Genomic DNA, 24,043 nt, shown 5'->3' on the forward strand with positions numbered 1-24,043 from the left:
AGAAAAATAGCGATCTCCTCAGCAAGAATAAAGCATATAGAAAGCCACCTATCGAGACCCCCCCGAACCATGTGGGCTGTCCACAGGACATTGCTCCATTGCATTGCCATGAGCAGTACTATTCTTCAGGCTTGCTACAATTCTTTTTTCTGAAAAGAAGCCAAATATCTGAACTCTCAAGGAAGACGATCCAGAAAAGAACCAGAGATTAATGGAGAGAATGAATTGGGAAGGGATATTTCGGCTGAGGGTTGGTTGTAGAAGGCATCGACTCTTATGAAGGGGAAGACCTTATCCATTAATGTGAGGTTTCACTTTTGCTTTGTGCCATTAATAATGCCAAGAATAGTCTAAATTGGCTTGCATTTAAGCTATTTAAGGCAAAATATCTAGTGAGATAACAGGTGGATCTGATATGACAATGATGAGCAACATGAATCCCATTATGTGTTATTAGGGCGGGATTTATCATTTTTCTTCCGTTCATAGCTCAATTTTTGGCAAATTAGTTAGCAGGCCGGGCGGCTGTCGTTATCTATTCTGTCCTAATCTATCTTATATATACCAGTTGGAAAAGGTGCCCAACAGATTCAGACGAAGACTTTCCAACTGAATCTAAGTAAAGAGTACAACTGGGTTTATTTGAAAACCCACAAGATGTGGATGGATTCAAAGAGGACACGATAGTGGTTGGGATAAATTTGGGGGGAGTAAGATCAAATAGGGAGTTCTAAATAGGCATGAACTAACCATTAATGATAATTAACCATTACAAGACCCGTACAAAAAGTGGTTCACTTTGAAGAAAGGTAACAATATATGTGTCAATCACCAGCATAATTCGCTTTAGTTTGATCCTGTCCAACCTGGTCGTCCACAGTGATCATTCGGATTTGGTCGATCATCTTTATTTTAGGCACAAAGCTGGAACAGTATTGCAGTATAGAGAAGCTGTAAGCACTATTGGCGCAACTTGGTGAAATCCCATCATCAGGTGAAGGTGCTTGCACAAGACACTGGAAGTATGAGTGAGTCAAGAGAATGACCGGCTGTGTGTGCTGCCCAAGAGACAGACTCAAGTTTCAGGCTCAGCGCGTGTTGCCTTCCGCTTGCTGACTATTCGCTAAATCACGTCTGATGCTTCCCCTCACTCGGGGTTCGGCCCCAAGAAATGACATGTTGATGAATGTTAGGATTATAAAATAAGCTGTTAACTGTTAGTTTGCTTCTGTTAAGCTGCTAGATGCTGTTAGTTTGCTATAACAGGTTGTTAGTGTTGTACATGTGTAAGCAAGTTTGTTAGTAGGTAGAAACTATTGTAGTATAAATATTGAGGTTTGCTCTGTAAAGAAAACAGAGGATTTCTTCCAGATTTCACCTGCGTCCTTTCTTTCCCTCTCTCGCTTCTTTCTCTCTTTATTCTCTCAGTTCTAACAAAATATGGTGAGTTCATACAACACTCAAGAGAAGAAGATTGTTCTCTTGCAAGACATACATGGATACGATTTCCTAAGCAGAAATTCCAAAGTGTAGAGATTTTCTAGATAGAGTACTGAAATTCCCAAAACAGAAACACTTTCCTAGGACAATTGATAGACTCCAAAATATGAACTTCTTCATGAAGTAATAACACACACTAATTAAGCATATAATATGTTTCCTAATTATGTTTAGCTTATATCCTAACTGCCCCCTTAACCTAGATTTGTTTAACACCAAGCTTTTCTTTCATTTTCACAAAAGTTCCCAACTTCAACGACTTGGCGAGTATATCTGCAATCTCGTCTCGTGTCTTATAGAACTTGATGATAAGTTTTCCATCCTTAACTAAATCTCTAGCAAAATGATGCTTGATCCTAAAGTGCTTACTTCTTCCATCAAAACAAGATTTTTGGTTAGTGCAACAGCTGAACTATTATCACAAAATAACTCTGTTCCTTTTTCTTGATGATGCTTTAATTACTTTAACATCCATCTTAACCAAAGTTCTTGGCATCTAACTGCAGATAGAGAAATGTAGTAGACAGTGCAACAACAATTTTCTTCTTTGAAATTCAGGAAAGAGCTCCTAAACCCGTCCGGAGGTGCCTTTCAAATCATCTATGTCTCCACCCCAATCACTATCACCGTAACCAATCAGAATTGAATTTTGAACCTTCTTGTAATGAATTCCATGATTTATAGTGCCATGCGAGCACATAATGAAGAAGTACTCTTTTCACTACTTCCAATGCATCCGCTTAGGAGACTTCATAAATCCATGGTTATTAGCATCGTATGATACACTATACTTATTGTGCGATACGTATCACCTTAGAGTGAAATCAATACATACCATATAGTGCATTGGAAAATTACATTGTATCATTCGATACACCAGCTGTATTTTGATACAGTCAATAGTCTATACAAAGTAAAAAAATTGACGCCATTTAACCTAAAAGCACGATGCTGTTTTAATGAGTGTCAAAGCAACATTGTTTCAACTTTCAAGAAAAAAAATATTTTTGGTATTTATTTATTTTTTATTTTTGAAAGTTTCTACCTTTGGTACATGCATCATGATTCTTCGGTTCTCGACATAAGGTGAAGAAAAGGGAAGAACATATGATCTTGGAAACTTTACTAGATTCCTTCAGGATGGCTAAGGAGATTCTCAAAGATTATAAGGGTATTCATATGGGAGTCAAAGGGATATTTGGACTTTTCTACCAAATAGAAGAAGAATGATACCAAATAAGGAAAGTTCAAGAGAAGGAATAAGAGAGCAAACTTTGGGGTAGATAATTCCTTTCTGGCCTTCTAAGACATTGGAAAAGGAATGCCTAGGTTACTTAAGGAAAAAAAAGGTACACATCATCTTCTTATTGTTGAATAAATAGTGGTGAATTTCACCAATTATAGTGCATACATTTTAGGCTCGCTATCTATAAATCTCTACAGGGTTTTTAAGAAGTGAGAAGGTTACATGATGGATTTTACTTACCCTAACTTAAGTTGCAAGGTTAGTTGTGTAGGCTAGTGGGATGTTTTACCTTTTTTACGTGTGACTCAATTATCACTTTCCCAAGTAGTGAGAATAGTCAAATCTTACTAATAGGAATGATCCTAGCACTAATCAAACATTAAACTACTAAAAGTCTAAGTCATATTAATCTAAATAGGATTCAAATGGACCTTTATTACTAAAGGACATAGAGTTGAGGAATGTTTGAAGTTAATGACCAAATGGACCTTTATTACTAAAGGACATAGAGTTGAAGAATGTTTGAAGTTAATTATTGCATATTGAAGTGTATGGGCCTTTTAGTATTCATGCAAGGGAATGATATGCATCTTTTAACACTTTTATCGATAAATACTCTAGGTTTGGATATGTCTACCTCATACATAGGACATATTCAGATAACCTATTGGGTAAACATATCAATACACTTCGATTAGATCGAGGTTGTGAGTCTAGTGGGTTTGACTCTTTCCTATAGAGCATTGGATTAGATCTTAGTTAAATGCATCCGAGACTCCATTGCAAAATGAAGTAATGGAAAGAAGAGACCAAACTTTGATAGGTATGTTGAGATTGATGATAGGTTTCTCACCACTTCCCATATATATATATATATATATATATATATATATATATATATATATATATATATATATATATATATTTTGGGAATTTGACATATGCCCTTTATGAACTTGGAGATTATGTCTTACCTCTTTTTCCTAAGATTTATATAAGCTTATAGGATATCCAAGAGGATTTTAGGGTTATTGCTTTATTGTCAAGATAATAAGAAGATGTTTGTTAATAAAAATGTCAGATTTCTAATGAAGTATATATGATAAGTAATAAGATAAAGAGTGATATAGATTGAAAAACACTAAAAGATAGTCCCACATTCCTAGTACCTCCTCATAGTGGAGGTTTGTATCCCACAGATTATGATGAAGCAATGAATGGTGTTGGTGTTCATTCCTAGTAAGGAGCTATAAGGGAATAGTTAGATTCATTACACTAACATAGTCTAGATTCTTGTAGAAGCACCTAAAGGGATAAAATCCATAGGTAGTAGTTGGTCTACAAGAGAAACAAAAGAGTAGATGGAAGGGTTGAGACTTATATGGCTAGGGTTATAACTAAAAGTTATAGTTTGAAACATTATTTTAACTATGAGAAACTTTTTCCTTAGTAGCCATACTCAAGTCCATCTGAGTAGTCCTATCCATTGTGGTGCATCTCAATTATGAGATATGAGAATTGGATATCAGGATAATGTTCTTGAATGATCATCTTGATGTTAGCATCTATATGATGCAACAAGACATTTTCATAGCAAAGGACCTTGTGTGTGTAAGGAGGCACATGGAAGTATGGTATAATGCTCTAAGATCTTGTGTTGTAGATAACAATCTACTAATTTGGAATGATATAAGGATATTTTCATTAGCTAAGATATGGTTGTCTGCTCGGTTCTAAATGGAAATTTAGAAGGGACGCAATATATTTTTGGGATTAAGGTCCTTAGGGACTGCAAGAATAAAAAAATTATGTTATATTGACAAACATTTAGTTAAGTGCATGATATAGAACTCCAAAAAGGGTTTGCTACTATTTATATATTAATACAACAATGCTACCTCTGAAGTGACCGACTAGTAATAATGCACTAAATCCTTTGATGCTCAAAAATCTAAATATTGATGTTGGAGTAGATATTAATGTCCTGTACACAAATGCATCAATGTGTTGGCGGGTATCCTAGTCCATGGTAAGAAAATCAAGAGTTAAGCGAAGTTAATGGAAGTTTTTGTCCAATATTATAATGTAACAAAATGACTGGATGGAAGAAATCACTGTCAATTTAGATGATTAAGAAAGAAATGATGATTCACTTATTCCTTTTATTTTGCTCATTTGGCATAATTTTATATTTGTCCCGATTAGATATAGACAATTATATTTCGTGTATGACCTAACCATCTAATACAAATAAATAAAAGCAACTATCAAACCAGAAATCTTTGACAACTTTCTAGACCAGAGGAATGGGCTCGATTAGTAACGATAATACACGATCCTTAGTTTCTCGATCTTGAACACCATGCCCATCTCCATACTGGTACATGCATTGGGCCATCCTAGCGAGGTTTATTGCAATTCCAATAACAGTCTGGGAGAAGGGAGATTCCATAACACGATCTTCATTCATCTTCTTCCATGTCTCCCCAATCAAACATTTTATGTGTTCACGAGCATCTTCTTCAGAAGCACCAGTTTCATGCATGTAACATTGCATGGATTTAGGAACATCTCCTCGTTTTAGTTCATCCTGAGGCAATGAATTAAAAGAACTGTTATAATTTGTTGTTCAACCTAGAAATCAAAGCAGTTACTGAACATCTTAATCAAAATGAGGAAGAGAGGAAGAATGCTTACCGATGATGTTCCAAGATCATCTGAAAGGCGTAAAATAATTGATGACCATCGGATTATATTGCAATATTGCTCCAAGCATTCCAAGGCGTCCTCGGTTATTGGATTTGTAACAAAAAAGAACGCATGAACTAGTATTGCTGGTGCTGATATTGAAATCCATGCATTACTAAGGTACTCTTTCAGGGTTGGTGTATATCGGGCATGGTACCACTTTTCCTCCAGTAAGTAAGAATTACATAAATCTGCCCACTGAAGGATTAAGAGTTGTATAATGAGTCAATAGTAAATAGGAGACAGAAAATTTCATGAAATTTAATTCAAAGAGTGACATGAGTTTGGAATCCAAAACATTACCGCTTTTCTAAGATATGCGATGATGTGGGAACCTTGCTCTTTAAGACGGTCATAAGCCATTTCATTGGTCGAGTTGTAGAGAGCAAGGAAACGTATCTTCATATATTCTGGAAGTTGATCCATTGCATTGATATCCCATCTGAACATATGTGAAAACAACATATTTGAGGTTTTATCATGCGGCTATGTTGGGGTTAACATGTATATATCTAAAGGATACATAGAGGAGATCCACCGCCACCAACCTGTCAACAGCATCTGTAAAGAGTTCAAGTTCCTCCAATGTTCCATAAACATCATAAACATCATCTATTGTTGTTATTAGTGCATTTACTTTGGTCAACATTCTCCTACAATATCCGAATTGAGGTTCAAATATCACCCCCACAGTCCACAAGAAATTCTCCATCAACCTGTCCCTCGCAAAGCTCAGCTTTTCTCCAAGGCGAGTACTCCTCCACCAGCTATTCATATATATAAAGTCCAAAGTAAGAGACAACAGCAATATTAGAATATGATAAGATGTTATATTTGTATTTGGCTGTATCTGAAATAAAATAATGTGAATATGCGCATTTGCTCTTACCTAGACGCATACTTTAGATCCGCCTGGTGCTTTGCTTGCACCATATTGTAATCTAATTTTGCGAACTCAAGCAAGATGGAGTTCATGTCCTGTGTTCTCTCATATGCATCTATGAACCACCTTGCCTCTAACCTTAGCATTCTCCAATGCAGTGGAAGCTCTAAAGCATGGCTCACTAGTATAAAGTATGGCAAGATTTTCATCTGTATTTTGCTCCAGCCATTCTTCAAGATGCTTTTTTGCGAAATCTCTAGCTTCTTCAAAGATACTTTCTCCTTTTATGGAAAGATAGGAAGCTTCATACAAACACAGAATTCCCTTGATATCTTCATGAAGGCATGCCTTAAAGCCCCCCATCTCATCCTTGAAACTACTAAAATCATCTGCAATAAAAAATGCTCATTTTTCAGATGTTATAGAGACAAAGTCAAATAAAGACGTTTACTGCTAGCAACCAATTAGTTAGTATCTCTAACATCCTTTAGACTGCAGTTCATCTTTCTGTAGCAAAATGAAGAAATTACTGATATACCTTGAGGAATGCTATGCCCATGTTGTCTTAAAATTCTAAATTCAAGAGCTGTAGCATATAAATTCTCTTTCTTCCACTCATCATCCGCGTTATAATTGCAGTATATGCTGTTCAACAGTCTCTTGATTTCATCCTCGACCTGGTAAGAGATTCCAAGTCTTTGCAAGAGATCGATCAGCTCAAGTTGATCCAAAGGCTTGTCCACCTTTCCCAGCATCATTTTCACCTCCCTCCTTAGTTGATCGAATCTTCCTATGCATGTTTCTCCCTGCACATATAACTATACATTGATATGCAACATCAAGCTAAGAAATGACTACAAACATTGCTAAGAATAATGATTAGCTACCATATAATCACTTCTTAGTGACTGGACATAGTCGTAGTCCCAAAAAATTGCAATCTCGACATGCACATGGACATTTGTTTATATATCAACTTGTCCTTGTCTCAGTGGAGCTTTAGGGAGGTGTCCACAGAATAACTTATAGAATGGCATGTGCAAACAGTGGGACTATCCTTAACTTGTTTATATTATAAAGTTTGTATATATGATTTAATGAAAGTTAAACTTACACATGTGATTATTAGTCCTGCCAGAGATTCAGTAATTCTTATTACTTCTATCCCAAAATTAATTTCTGCATCAGAAATCAATACCCGACATTCTAAACTATATTCCATAATTCTAATAACTGCTCCCACCTCCCAAAGTAATTAATTCGAGATCTATGCTATTGATTGAAGAGACTACGTACTTCCATATTTTTCATACCATCAAAGGTTGTTATCAGCTCAAATGTGCAAAACTCTCTCTCTCTCTCTCTAATCAAATTTAGAAAAGGAATTCTAATTTCTCTCCAATATGTGAAAAGGGTGATTTTAGCTACCTTTATTGATATTACTTACCCCAATACGTATTATAAGCATCACGCACCTTCATCCACTCTTAATACATATCTTTTGAAAGATCCTTGTGTTTTAAAGGCAGAGTAATATTATTAATGTCAATTAAATCACCTTTTGGAGAAGGATGGATTGTCCCCCTCCTTTTTTTTTTTTCTCTTTTTTGACGAACTGTCAATTCTTATATACGAGATATCCATCCTAGTTACTATGAACGCATTTGCCCAATTGAAATAGCAAAATAATCTCTCAATGTACATCCATATAACTCTCTTTCACATGAGACTTGAAAGGCATGAATTTATTGACAACTTAGACATGTTACCGGCTATTTTACCCCTTCCATAAAACTTCCAAGATGAGAAAGACATAAAAAAAAAGAAAAAGGAAAAAAGAAAAAAAGCTACACCTTCCATAAATTTCCACCTATAAGAGAACTAGATGGGGGTAAGGATGGGACATGTTTGAGCATTACATAGTGAATTACAACAATTGAATCCCACGGAGGAACAAGATTTATGAAGATATATTAAAGTCTTGCATTAAAATTTTAAAGATGACTATAAAACTATTTACTGGGCATGATTTAAGCCAAGTTGTTTTCTCTTATCTTAAGCTAAAGCTATTATTCATAACTGCAAATTGCATTATTAAATGGATGCATGACGTTAATTGATATTAAGTAATCATACCTAGCTAGGTCCGAATTCATGTCTTTATCACTTTGAATAACTCACAAATTGACATCATACCTAACTGTGTGTAAAACAAAATAGAGTGCCAAAAAAGCACGTAGGGTAACCTAGCTAGCATGTGGCCATGTCTCGGTAAATGATTTGGCACATGGTGTGAAACCGGGCATATTTCTATTAAATTGTTGTTGGTGCGGAGCAGTATTTAGTATTCCATCTCTGCATGTTGATCTTCTTTTCCAAATCCACCACTAATACAAAATCAAAACGACTCTCTTCATTAATTTTTTTTTATTACTTTGGCGGCTTCTGCTAGAGCTGATCCAATCTAGATAACTTCTTCACTTTTCACTCGATAACTAAGTTCATGGTATGAAACACGTGAAGTGTGCTCTTATTTGAAGGATGACTGATGGTTTTTTGTTGTCTTTTGGATGAATGGTATAAGAAAAGACAAGATTTTTAACATGATTCGATAACTGATATGATCCTTACACCCATAGAGCGTATTAGCAATTGAGAATCTACTAATAAGATAAAGATAAAAATGTTAGAATGGTAAAAACTCTCCTCTCCTCTCCTCTCCTCTCCTCTCAAATGTGGCTACCCAACATTTTTTTTTCACTTGTTAAACAAATCCTAAATTATAAAATGGTTAAATACAATAATGGTAAAATTGTCATTCAACCCTTATTATCCTTTACGTAGTACAACAAAAGTGATTCAAACTTCACAAATCAATAATCTCTCATAAAAATTTAGAGACAAAAGTTATAAGAATTAAATCTAATTTATTGGAGAGTAAAATCTGCTAGTGATCACTTGATACAAGATTATACAAACTTCATATGATCAACAAAAATTGAAAAGAAAAAATGAATGTATAGAGAAAGGTGCATGGGCACAATATGCAATTATTTAGATAAATTGTGACAGTGTAGTAAGCACCCCATATCTGAATATATGATACAAGATAATAATGATAATAATAAAATAAATAAATAAACTCATAGAGAAACATGTGAGTTTAGCTAAAAACTACATAGTTCTCCAAGGCCTTCTTGAGACTATGACCTAAAAATCATTTGGCTACAAATGATATTAAATCAATCCTCCTTACGTAGTTTAAATGATACCAAATCTCAATCCAATACATTGGGTATGCTTCCTAGGCCAACACTAAATTTCATTACTTCTTGATCCATCAAATCCTCAACCAACACAACTTTTAAGTATATTTCCCTATACTCACATTGACATCAAATCCTAAACATACTATTCACCAAACCTTAGACCTTACTGTAGGAATACCTTGGAAAAATCCTGTTAGAGCCTTGGATCACAAGGTTGTAGACATTTAATCTTCCTATGAATCTAGATCTAAACACAACAAAAATGTTTATGAATATTTAACGAAAATGTTTAGGGATTTTAAAAGAATATTACCTTTGATTTGAATATTCTCAAATCAGTTTTAGTCGAAGGAGTGAATCTCGAATACTCTGATCAAAACATTTATTTCCATTATAATTTAATATATAAATATTTAAGATAAAAGAGATGAAACATCTTTAAGTTTTTCTATTATTTATATATAACTTTAACATTTTATAATTCTTTTTAGCTATGACCAAGTACTTTTTTGGTTCATTCATCTCTTCACTTTTGAAAACATTGATTACTTATGTAAGGTGGGAAATAGGAAAAACCTTTCCTTTTTTATAAATATTAAAATGAAAATACAGATTAAACATGAACTAACAAGAGAAACCTTACATCATAATCCTCATACTCATTAGTAAAAACGTATGAAGGCATGGAAATCATTTTGTGAAATAATTAATGCCTCCGGTAATAAATCAAATCTAGAAGAGAGCCATATGGATATGGCTAAAAACTTGACTATTTTGTTTCTTTACTAAAATTTCCAAGATTAAAAAAAAAATGGGGTTAACAAATCACATTTTTAAGTTTGACTAGAATTAGAAAACTATTGATTTAGGATTAATCGATAAGACTTTATAAATATGTGGTTTTATATAGGATTTATAGAGACAAAGAGAAAAAAAAGTAAGAAAATAGTGAATAGAGTTAAACAAGGGGTATATTAGGTTTTGGTTAGAGAAAGGTTTAGAGAGTTTGAAGTGTGTATTCTTGAAGTATATAATAAATTTGATTTTCCTTTCCTATGGACATAGGTGATTACACTGGGCCATATAAATATTTTTTTTTTTTCATTTTATTTTTTCTATTGTGTTTGGGTGTTGTATTCTTCCCAACAATTGGTATCAGAGTCATGATGAGAAAATCATGAGAAAAATTATTTTGAAGATGATATCAAGCTTAAAATATGATATTGAGCCTTTTAATGGAAAAAACAATTTCAGTATTTGGCAGAGTACTATAAAAGATATTTTCGAGCAATAAGGACTTCTTCAAGCATTATAAGGCAAGAAATCAAAGAGCATGATATATAGATGAAGGATGAGAAGAATTAGAAGTAAGAGCAGTAAGTACTATTCATTTAAGTCCAACTCCTCAAATAAAATATAGTATTTTGGGCTAAGAGTACTTATTGACACAAGGATAGAAGTAATTGCAAAAGGAATTAAATTTTATGAGAGTCTGAATTTGACACATGTTTCTTCTCATAAAATATGAAGGGTTGAGAGTAACAAATTATTGATACTTTTTGCAGTTGCATCTTGAGTTCACGGGGAGATGTTAGAATTATTTATTTTCTATATTAAAATTATTATATTTCTTTTTAGGAGAATGAATGAATTAATACTTTACTATTTATTTTCTTTGATTGTAAACCTATTTAAATCCAATTTGTGTTATACTTATTTTTCAAATAATCATAATAAGAACCCAGATTTTTTTCTCCCTTTGTTTATGATTCTTTCTCATCTCACAATTGGTAATTTAATTAATTCAACAATATCAATAAAGCTACTTATAATCACCTTTATCTTGGATATACATTGAAATGATCTGATCCCCAACATCACACTCAAATTAATCTAAGCATGATTAAAAACAAGTTCTCTTTTCATATAGTCATAGTGATTTGCCTTACCAGTATTTTATGTTAAGTAATCATACCTAGACCCAAATCCATATTTTGATCACGTTGAATAACTCAATAAACAATGACACTACACTTAATTGTGTGTGAAATAATAATAATAATAATAATAATAATAATTGAGTGGAAAAAACATAGCATAGGGTAGCCTAGCATGCTCCTAATATAAAATCTTCTTAAGGTATGAACCGGGCATCGTCTTCACTAAAGGATGCGGCAGCCTTTGAAACAGTATTCCATGTGCCATCAAGCATCTTACTATTAAAATATTATTGGAATTCCGTTTCTGCATTTTCACTTTGGTGACTTTGACCAGTGCTGATCCAATCTAGAGGCAATCTAGAGGACTGATCTTGCCACATATGAATAGATAACAAAGTTTCATGGTACCAAAAACATGAAAGTAGGTATAATATCGTTTAGTAAAGCAACTTCAATTAGTGTATTATTATTTGTTTTATTAGTTATTAAAATTTTAAACCACCAACACTTTGGCATTACTGATCACATGTATATGTTTAACCTTCACTAAACATATACAAACTTTATAATATAAACAAGTTAAGGATAGTCCCACTTATTACACATGTCATTTTGGCTATGCTTGGTTTTTGAAAAATTTGAGAAAAAATGTGAAGAAAAGAAAATAAAGAGGAAAAGTAGAAGGAAATAAAAAATGAAAAAAAAATTAAATTTAACAAATTATTTTTATACATTTCTTTAAACTCGTTTCTACTTATTTATCTCTATTATAGCAAGACTAAATAATTAAAAAATATATAAAATTTAAATTAATTTTAATTATATTTTATTTTTTTATATTTTTTATAGTGAAACAAAATATGAAAAAATTAATTTTTTTTAACAATTTTTTTTCTTTCCCTAATATTTTCCAGGAACCAAAGCCTTTATAAATCAATCTATGGACACCTCCCTAAAGCTCCATTGAAACAAAGACAAATTAATATGTAACAAAGGTTGATGGGCAGAGATGGCAACTTTTAAGACAACTAGAAAGATTGTGACAACCACCTCATATTTGAATATACAAAACAACATAAACAAATAGAGGATAAACACGTATTGTACATGTGAATTTAGTGGCACGGCTAAACAACTGACCTTGTGCACACCTCCTGCTTATATCACATTCTATATAAAGGATAAAGTTTGATGTCCATGGAACCAAATAGAACCCAAACAATCATCTACAGCTCGCTCTTGCTAAGTTCTCCTCAATGGTCCGTTTCATGCTTTCTTCAACCCCTGTTCTCAGGAATACTATACAACCACCCATAAGGGATTTTTGGTTGGGAAAATCCTTTAGTAGCAAGGCTGCTCATCCGGTACAAAGCATAGTTGTCAACAGAGCTTCTTATGAAATTGCTCTTAGGCGAATGCAAATTATCAAGCTCCTATTCGGGACTACAACTATGTTCAGCCACTAAGAAGTGTGTGATCCCGCATTTTCACATGAGTTCTCACTTGATGGTGAGACTCGCTTTTTATTTGTGAAAAACTAATTTTTTAAAATAATGGAGTTATTACTTATTTTTGTTTTATTTTTTTAAAAGGTAAACAAAATAAGAAATAAAAACACTAAATGTGACTCTTGAAAGAAAAGATAAGTCTGTGAAAACCAAGTTGGGTCTGGGTAGAGGTGTCCAATGAGTCGGATCACCCATTTTGGCCCGTGGCTCTACAAACCAAAAGACTGGGCTGGGCTAACATGACCCAATATTGTAGCAATCCAGGCCAACACAACCCAAAGGAGCAGGCCTTATTGGGCTACAGGAAATAGTTTGTGCGGCTCGTCGTGTCGGTCCAACGTGCAGGCCCACCATGCTGGCCAGAACCTTTTTAAATTTCACTTTTCACTTTTTACTTTTTCCTTTTTCCTTTTTATTACATGTCAAATCTTTATAATACCCCTCCCAACAACTATATAACAACTAGTTTGAGAGGTAAAAAAGTAAATCAATAACTATTTTTACTTTTTTAATGTCAAATATCTATATTACCCCTCCAACAACTATATAACAGCTAGTTTAAAGGATAAATAAGTAAATCACTCATTATTAATATTTTTTTATGTCAAATATCTATAATACCTGTCTCAACAACTATATAACAGCTAGTATTAGGGGTAAATAAGTAAATGACTCACCAATAATTCTCTATAAATACCTTTCATTTTAATTCTTTCTCACACAATTCTCTATCTCTCTCTTTATATTGTTTACAATTCTCTTTAATTCTTCTTTCCATAATTCTCTAAGTTGAAGTTATTTACAAGTGCTAAAGATATCTACTAATTCTATAAGTGGTTATTATTACAAGGTTGAGGTATTTATATTTAGTTATTTTATTTATTTATTTTAATTCTATATATTTCATTTAATTGTTCTCTTCCTTTTACCTTATTTTTTTTCCTCTAAAATTAAAAATGGATCATCATCACCTAGATGTTGAAAATATTGACTTTGGTATTGATGCATGTAATGAATTTAATCCTTTTGAAGATGACGAGACCCCACCTCCTCTAATGTCCCTCCCACTAACCTTCCTCAACCCAATCCCACAGGCAAAAGACCTAGGGCTAGTAGACGCACATCTATAGTATGAAATCACTTCACTATAATAAATAAACAAAATACAAGAGAAGAGATAGAAAATCTAGAAGAATGTAAATATTGTAAAAAACATATAGTTGCAAAGTTAGTGGTGACACAGGTCACCTTAGAAGACATGCTGAACAATGTACCAAAAAACATAGTGCATTAGACCCTAGACAATCCCAAATAAGTCAAAACGAAATAGGATGTGGTACATCTTCAATGTCCCCCTTTATATACAATCAATAATTCCTAAGAGAAGGGTTAGTTGGAATGGTAGCTAGTATGGGGCTTCCATTGACATTTGGGGAAGATCCTAGATTTGTACATTTCATGCACAAGTATGCCCAACCGGCCTATCATAGAATTCCTAGGACTACTTCTCGTAATGATGTAATTAAATGTTACAAAAATGAAAAACAATTAATAATTGAAGAATTTAAAAATCATAGTGGTATTGTATCTGTGACCTCAGATATATGGACTAATCAAAGTAATGAACCTTTTACATATGTGACATCACATTATATAACTTCAAATATGAAATTACAAAAGAAAATATTAGGTTTTCGTAAAATATTACATCCTCATGATGGGTCTGCCATATATGATTCTTTGACCAGTGTTTTTAAAGAATATGACATACAAAGCAAAATTTTTAGTATTACCTTTGACAATGCATCAAATAATAAAAATGTCATAAATTTATTTGTAAGAATAATTAGAGAAGGTTCAATAAGTGAAATATTTCATGTGAGATGTGTTTGCCATATAATTAATTTAATAGTAGAAGATGGTTTAAAATTAACATCACCCTCATTACATGCTATCTGGTCTACTATACTATTTCTTGATTCATCTAACAAATTATAAGAATTTTATACTTTATGTCAATCAGTAGGTTTGAAGAAGAGAATATTTTGTCTTAATATCGATCATTGTTGGAATCCTACCTACTTAATGTTAAAATCTTATGTAGGGTATCATAACATACTATTAGATTATGTCAATAATAAGATAGGTGAAATTATAATAACTTCAAATGATTGGGAGAAAGGTTTTTCTTTTTTAAAATTCTTGAAGGTTTTTTATGATACTACTAACATGTGTTTTGATGTATATACTCCTACATCTTACATATCACTTAGATGTATTTGTAACATGAGTGATGCGTTTCGACAATATAGGGAACATCCCCTAGTGAGTACAAGTGGAATTTTTTTTTTTTTTTTTTTTGAAATATAGGAAGACTATTCCACCACTGTATTTTTTAGTTGCTTCTATAGATCCAAGGGTTAAGGTTGAAGGTGTAGAAAACATTTTAAATTTTATAGCTATTTGTATGAACCAACCATCTGAATGAGATGGTAAGATATACGAACAATTAAACAACTTATATAAGTATTATGAGAATAAATATGGTAGTGTCTCTTCAAGTACTATAAATCCATCTATATTTGGAAATGATCCATTCTTTATACAATTAGCTAAGGGAAAATGATAAGTTGGTCCTTCAAGTAGGTGTGATATTTCAAAATATTTAGATATTGATTATTGTTCATACTTATCCCCTAATGAAGTACAAAATTTTGATATTATGAAGTGGTTGAAATCTCATGAATCCATTTTTCCTATGCTATCTAAAATGGCACGTGATCTACTAACCCTACTAGTGTCTACTATAGCATCAAAATCTGTCTACAAAACATTTGTTGAAGCATGGACTCGTCTTGCAAAGTTGTATACCAATCCTTCCTCTTCTAAAACCACGGGTATCGGTAGAATAGCTGACTCTTCTACGTCATCCCTCAAAAAATGTGGTAGATTACCTTGACACAATCCAAGATATATATTACTAATGAACTAGATCCTACTCTTGGAGCACCCATCCCAAACCATTCTCTCATCACTCACACATTAAATGGTGTTGACCAAAAATTTAAAGAAAATATTGTAGTTGTACAAGCATGGGATACAATGATCACCTTGGATGAACTTAATGACAAATTAGTTGAATATGAGGCTTTCAAAAATAAGAATAACTTCGCTGCATTGGAAATCTTGGTAACATTTTTATTATTTCTACCCATTTTCAATACTCTAACAAATAAAAACTAACTAACAAAAAAATATTCTTTAAATAAGAAGGTGAAAGATAAAAAATCTTTAAAGTTGCAAGTAATAAAATGAAATTTCAATATCTTACCTCCAGTCATGACAATCAAATTCACACAAAATAGGGATTAGTTGGCTAATCCTTCCAATACTTTATGTTTATGCACCGATGGAACTCGCATACCTATTCTTGAAAACTAGAGACACTTATCCCACTTTTGGAATTAATACAATTTATATGCATTTTTTTTCTCTTCTTCCCATCAAAGAAGACTTAGAGTAGTTTTCATACCAAGTAATGTCTCATAGACATGGGTGGTTACTCCATAAGAGATGTGGCCCCATGTTTCATTTATTTGTAGGGAAAATAATATTTAAATGGGCACAAACTTAAAAAACTGTACTTTTATTTTATTTTATAAAAAACTGTTTCCAAGGACACCTGTAGACTCACATTTTTCATTTGAGTTCCTACTTGATGATGAGATTGTTTTTTTTTTAATTGTAAAAAAAAAAAAAAATTGATTCTTTGAAAACCATTTTTTTGGAGTTGTCACTTTTTTTTAAAGAAAAAAAAAAAAAAAAAAAAGAAAAAAAAAAAAAAAGAAAAGAAAAAACCCCTTATTTGAAAAAGAGAAATTTATGAATTAAGAATGAGTTTTATGATAGGTTACCTATTAGTAAGGTATAGAGATAAACCATAACACCTTTCTAAACTTAAATAAACATGGTCTCTAATAAACACATGAGGGAACTTTGGCATTCGATTAATTAATAAATGGATAACAGGCAAATGAGTAAGGCATGCATATTGTCGGATACAAACAATGACATGAAAACAACATATTACAAAAATATATAGAATAATGGACAAGCAAATTGCATGAGTTGACTTATTAAAATACAACATAAAACCTATTTTTAAAAAGAACTCAAAATAGTTTATTTACATAAAAACCTATTCCAATTCAGTGGTTTCAATTTATTTTATTTGCAAAAGAAAGCTTGAATTTATTTAAAAAAAGTTACTTGCTTTTTTTATTTATTTATGGAAAATGCTTCAAATGATTTATTTTACAAGGAAATGATTTTTTTTTTCTTAATTCTTGTCAGAAAAAGAAGGATTTTTACATGCAGTTTTTCTTCTAGAAAATTATTGGAACTTATTTATATTTTTCAAGAGACTGAATATTATCTATTTTTATCAACAACATGATTTACGACTTCTATTAAAGAAAATATTCCATTTCAATTTTTATTTACAAGAAAATATCCCTTTTCTCTACCTTGCTGCCACCATTTGTTTTTTTTTTCTGTCATGCATCCACCTTCCTACTGCTCTTTAATTGCCCTTCTGGATGAGTGCCATGGGTTCCCACTTTTCCTCAATTTTCCGCTTCTTGAAGAACTCTCAATAGAATAAATAACCCAAATGAATGTGAGCAAGAGCAATAATTAGCCCAATTAAAGTTAATCTCTCAAGCCCAATCTTCAATAACTGAAGCCCAAGATAAATATCCCGCAACCAAATCCAAATGAAATCCAAATTAAATAAACTTAATTAGGCCTAATAGAAAATCCAACAACCCAAGCCCAAATAAAACAAATAGAGCACAATAACACAAGCAAATTAATATCGCCAAAGCCCAGAAACAAGGCCTAAATGCATAAAGAAGAAAGCGGAGGTCAGAAGGGGGGATTTACCCATGTTCTTAAAACTCATGGATGGAGACACATCGTAGTGATTGTGGAGGATGGAGTCACAGCGACGCGAGGGCTATGAATGGTGGGGTTTGGTGGCCAAAATGGTGGGTAAAGTTGGCGGTGGTCGTGGTTGGTGCAGTGGGGTTTGGTGGCCATGGATATGAGGGAAGAAAGGGAAAGAGAGAAGGCTAGAGAGAGAAATCTTGAGACAGACAATGGCGGTGGTTATTGGCAATGTGGTGTAGAGAGTGGCTGTGATGGCATGGGAGAAGGGTGGAGCGAGGATGGGTGAGAGGGCGTGGGAGAAAAGAGAGGTGGCAGAGTGGCATGTGGGAGCATGGATTGAGGGTAGTCTGAGTGTAGGTAGTGATGAAGAGTAGTGTCGATGTTCTTGACATGGGAGTCAAGATAGTCAATGGAGAGGTACAACATCATCGGTGGTGTAATGATGGCAATAGAGATGGAGGCGACACAAAGGTGAGCAGTAGTGCACTGTGGTATGGGCAGAGAAGAAAAAATGAAAAAGGAAATAAAGAAAAAGAAGAATAAGAGGAAGAAGAAGAGAGAAGAAAGAGAGGGGACAATTGTGGTACTTCAAAATAGGTCTCTTAGGCTTTTTGAAATGGATGGTGAGGGTTAATTAAAATGAATGGCTAGGGTTAAATAGATATGAGTGGGCCTCAAAATTGGGCTAAAGTTTAGATAGAATGTGCATAAAAATATAAAAAAGAATGGGCTTAAAATTTATAAAAAAAAAAAAAAAAAAAAAAGTCCTAAGACCAATTTTGGGGTTTACAAATATGTCCGTATTTGGTAGAGTCCATAAATATAAGGAATGTGAATGCTAAAATGAAATGAAATGAATTACACTGAAGAATAAAAAGGTCCACCAAAATTGTCCAAGTATAATGTGAGCTCACTCAAATCATATAACGTGCTCATAAAATGGCAAAAAGGGAAAGCTAGAATGATATCTACGTGAATCTCAAGGAGAGCTTTGCTAAAAGGGTAACTAATAGTATTTACTAAAACTTTAGGGACCTTTACTACCAAAAATGGTGAACAAAAAGATAAAAGGTAGAAGATAATAAAGAAAGACAACAATTGAAAGAGTAACTTAAGACCAAAAAGGCTCAATCAATGAAAAAACATGACTCAAATCTTGGGAAACTTAACGTAAAAAGGCAAGGCTCAGGGCCAAAAATACTAAGCAAATAAGGGCGTACGACTCGAAGTCAAACAAATTGCAACGAAAAAATTGCAACTTAAAGCTTAACAAATTTGAAAGCTAAAGGCTTGGTTCAAAGTTAAACAAACTCAACAACAAAGATAAAGACATGACTTGAAACCAGAATTTTTGCCATACCGATATTTTGTGTCAAAATATCCACCAATATTTTTTTATATGTTTTGATATATCCATAAAATCGAGTTACCAATATATCCATCAAAACCGATATTTTCATCTTTGTTGCAATCAACTCACCAAGATAACTGTTCCAGTCCTTGAGTTATAAATCCTCTTATTATGTGATCAATTGACATATTCTAACTCTAGGGAGAATATGTCAAATTTGGTTAAAGGAATTACTACAACCATAGATTTTATAATCACATGTCCTTTGGATCACCTAAAGGGTTGTCTCAATCACATGAGATATCATGGTGCCTCTATTGAGAATACTTATTGTCACTAACATCCATCAAGAGTAACGTAATTCGTAGAGATATATGACCACATTAGACTCTTACGTACTCATAAGTAAAAGTCTCTTATTGATTTCAACATAAAATCAATATTCTCTTAAAGTTGAGAGTTCATGCAATATAGTAGTTTAGTAAAACATGACAATTGATAACCATACATGATGATTTAACATAGTTCCTATCCAATGTGTAATCGTACACACTAGTATGCTCACTATGGGAAACTCATCCCAATAGTCAAGATAAGTTATCCTTCTAATTAAGAGGTAGTGCACTATAGTTTCTATTGGATTTCTATAAATCGACTATGAACAACTTATCATCTTGTAAAGAACCCATGACTTGTATCATTTATGCAATTCCTAGTACTCCTAAGTCATGTAGAATACAAGTGATATGAACATGAATGCTTAAATCAATATCAATACAAAAGTAGATAGTAAATAAAATGTTAAGTTTAACGTTGTTACGTCATGTCTTACTTTTAAGAGCTATATCCTAACAATTGTAGGTAGATGGGTAATTGGAAGGCTAAATGTCCTAAGATCTTGAATAGAACAATACAACAACAACTTTCTCAACAATCTTAGCAAAGGCAATACTCCTTAACAATGTTCTTATAAACCTTCATCGTCTAATATTACAACAATTATTCTTCAATCAAACATTTTTAGATTTAGAGTTATATTATCCTTTAACTACATGGTAGTTGTCCTTACTAAATAAATCTAGAAGTTCATTGCCACATAGCAACATGCTATGTCTACATATTTAGGTTTATTAGTGTTGGGAATATGTTGATATCTCCATTCCCAACCCTTGATAGATTAGGGTTTATGCAAATTATCCCTAAGACTCTCTATATCTAAGCAATGAGAGCAATATGCATATGAAAACTTTCATATCTAGAGAATAGTTGTTTTACCTTAGAGTTGGATATTCCTATATCAAATCTTATTGGTGAAAATTCGTTAAATACATGGTAGATCTCACAAACCTAAGAGTCTTCCACCTTATAGCATTTTCTGGATCCTAACATGCCAGGAATGGAGTCCTTTAAGAGCTATTGGTGGCTAGGGTTCTTTTCTCTTTACAAAATAAAAGATTAAATGACAAAATTGAAGCCTTAAACACCTAAAAGGGAGGTTTATACAAGTTTCCTATGGACTTAAGTGACTTGAGAGTCTATATTGGGTTTAGGTCACTTAAACTAACACACATAGGTCGTAATTGTTTAAGTAGCCCTACTAGGCTTCAATTAATGAATAAGTCTAGTTCTCAAACCATTCCAAACTCCTATGCAACCTTAAATATTTATCAAAACACCCTTATACACACAAATAGACAAAGTATTGGGATTGAGCCCCTAAAAGCAAGACATGATGCAACGAAGTCAGACTTGACTATCCATTTGCTATCCATTTGGTGTATTAACATTGATTAGAATATTCAACCCATGTCTTTTATATTGTACATGACTTAGGTGCATTATGAGTTGCAAAGAGGATATAAGTCATAGGTTCCTTGTAAATAAATAAATTCTCCATAGTTAATTCATGGATTTAGACAATCTAATAGATGTTATAATGCACAACCTCCTAATTAAAGGGATGACTTGTCTTAGCCATCATGGTGGATTTCCCATGGTAAGTGCATTAGTGTATGTGATGAATATTAGGTAGGACCTATGGTGAATCATGATGTAAGGTTATCAATTGTCATGATTTATCAAGTTACTATTGTTAGGATTGAACCCTTAAAAGCAAGACATGATGTAACAAAGTTAGACTTAACCATCCCCCTACTATTCTTTTGGTGTGCTAACATTGACTTGAACATTCAATCCATGTCTCTTACATTGTACATGGTGTATTATAAGTTGCATAAAAGATACAAGTCATGGGTTCCTTATAAGTAGATAAGTTGTCTACAGTTGATTCATGGATTTGGGCAATCCAGTAGAGATTGTAGTGTACCACCTCATAATTGGAGGGATAACTTGTCTTAACCGTCGGGATGGATATCCCATGGCGAGTGCACTAGTATATGTGATGCACACTAGACAGGACCTATGGTGAATCATGACACAAGACTATCAATTGTCATGATTCACCAAGCTACTATATTGCATGGACTCTCAACCTTAAGAACATATTGAGTTTGTGTCAAAATCAACAGGAGACTTTGACCTTTGGGTGAGACCCTAAAGTGGTCGTATATCCCTATAAATTGGGTTACTGTTGATAAAATCAAGTGGCAGCAAGTATTCTCAATATAGACACCATGATATCTCATAGGATTGAGACAATGTGTCCTCTTGGATGATCCAAAGGATATGTAATCATGAAATCTATGGTCATAATAATTTTTTAGTAGAATTTGACATATAGTGTGTCATTTGATCACATAATAAGTGAGATCTATAACTCAAGGATTTGAGAGGTAATCTTGACATGTAATAACACTACCTTGTTAGATTATATACATCAGTACATGAGGAGTCTGCATGTAGTGGATAGTAGGTCAAGGACCAGAGCATTTAGTGTTTTGTTATCATTTACATAGAATAATAGAGTTTAGCTGATTCTCTATAACGGGATGTTGAATCAACTTCAGAATTGGATTTTGAGGGAGTTGGTACTCTTATGCATCATAGTGGTCCTCGCTCTAAGCTCATATACCTTGTTGGCATGAATTATGAGGGTCGGATTGGCTCCAAGTTCATTTTTGTGCTTAAGGGCGTTTTGGTAATTATATAAGGTTGCATAGAAATAAGTAATCGACAAGGTCTTTGGATTGGGTTAATTGATTAATTAGTAGACTCTATTGGGTTAATTAATCAATCAAGACCTATTTTAGGCTAGATTAAGTGACTCAAGCGCATATGGGCTCAAGTCACTTAAGCCCAATTATGATTCTATAAATACCCCCTAAGGGTTAGGGTTTCTATAACTTTTTTGTTATCCACCATCAAGAGAGAAAGAGAGTTATAGCCTCCACCCTCTTTTCCTCTTTATCGGAACCATGCTAAGATCAAGGTTGAGTCGTCGGGCAAAAGATCATGGGTTTACGAGACTTCCAACAACTTCAAGGTGTTCTTCAACACTTGGAATTTAAGGTTTGGGAACATCCAAACATAAAAGTTAATACTTCAACCCTAAAAGATCATTTAAAAAAAAAAAATTGGTATTACTTCTGTTGCTTAGATCTAAGTTCCCAACAACTATACTACATGGATTCTCAACTTTAAGAGGATATTGAGTTTGTGCTAAAATCAATAGGAGACTTTGATCTATGAGTGAGATCTTAAGGTGGTCATATATTCCTAAAGATTGGGTCATTATTGATGGAGGCTAGTGGCAATAGGTATTCTCAATAGAAGCAACATGATATTTCATAGGATTGAGATAGTATGTCCCTTTAGGTAATCCAAAACACATGTGATAATGAAATTTGTGGCGTTGCAATAATTCCTTAAGTGAATTTGACATATGCTCTTTATGAATTAGAGTATGCCGTTTGATCACATAATAAGTGGGATTTGTAACTCAAGGATTGGAGAGGTAATCTTGATAGGTGATAATAATCCCTTGGTAGATTATGGACACCAATTCATAAAGAGTTTGCATGCAGTGGATGGTAGGTCACAAACCTGAACCTCGTCTCGTTTTTATTTACATAGTATTCTCATGGATCCCAATGGTCCCTCCTCTAAGCTCATATACCATGCTGACATGACTTATAAGGGTTGGATTGACTTTAGGTTCACTCTTGTGCATAAGGGCACTTTGGTAATTATGCAAGGTTGCACAAGATATAGTGAACAAGGTCTCTGGATTGGGCTAATTATTAATTAGATGATATTGTGTGGTTAATTAATCAATTAGGATGTGTTTTGGGCTAAATTAAGTGACCCAAGTCTTGATGGGCTTAAGTTACTTAAGCCTAGTAGGCAACCCTATAAATACCCCCTTAGGGGTTAAGGTTTCCTAATGACTTTTAGTTAATCGTCTTCCACCTCTAGAGAAAAAGAGATAGAGCTAAAGCTTCCACCATTCATTACCCACACTTTAGAGTACCAAAATTGTTGTTCAAGTCATCAGGCAGAAAATCTTGGTTGTACAAGAACTTTAAACTTCTTATTCTCCACATGGAATTGATTTGAGAATATCTAGATCCAAGTATAAGCTTTATCTTTTGTAGATTTTTATTTTAATATGGTTTTTGTAGCCATATGTTTTCGCTTTGATAGATTTAGAGAAGCTTAGGAATAGTGCATGTAACCTACGAGATCCAGG

General features: G+C 33.3%; 1 pseudogene; it reads right to left on the bottom strand.

Moving 5' to 3' along the window:
• Positions 1-4,876: 4,876 nt before the first annotated feature.
• Positions 4,877-7,858, bottom strand: LOC117928207 (annotated as a pseudogene).
• Between the last annotated feature and the right edge of the window lie 16,185 nt (positions 7,859-24,043).

Source organism: Vitis riparia, chromosome 13 (assembly GCF_004353265.1).
Source record: "Vitis riparia cultivar Riparia Gloire de Montpellier isolate 1030 chromosome 13, EGFV_Vit.rip_1.0, whole genome shotgun sequence".
NCBI lineage: Eukaryota > Viridiplantae > Streptophyta > Magnoliopsida > Vitales > Vitaceae > Vitis > Vitis riparia.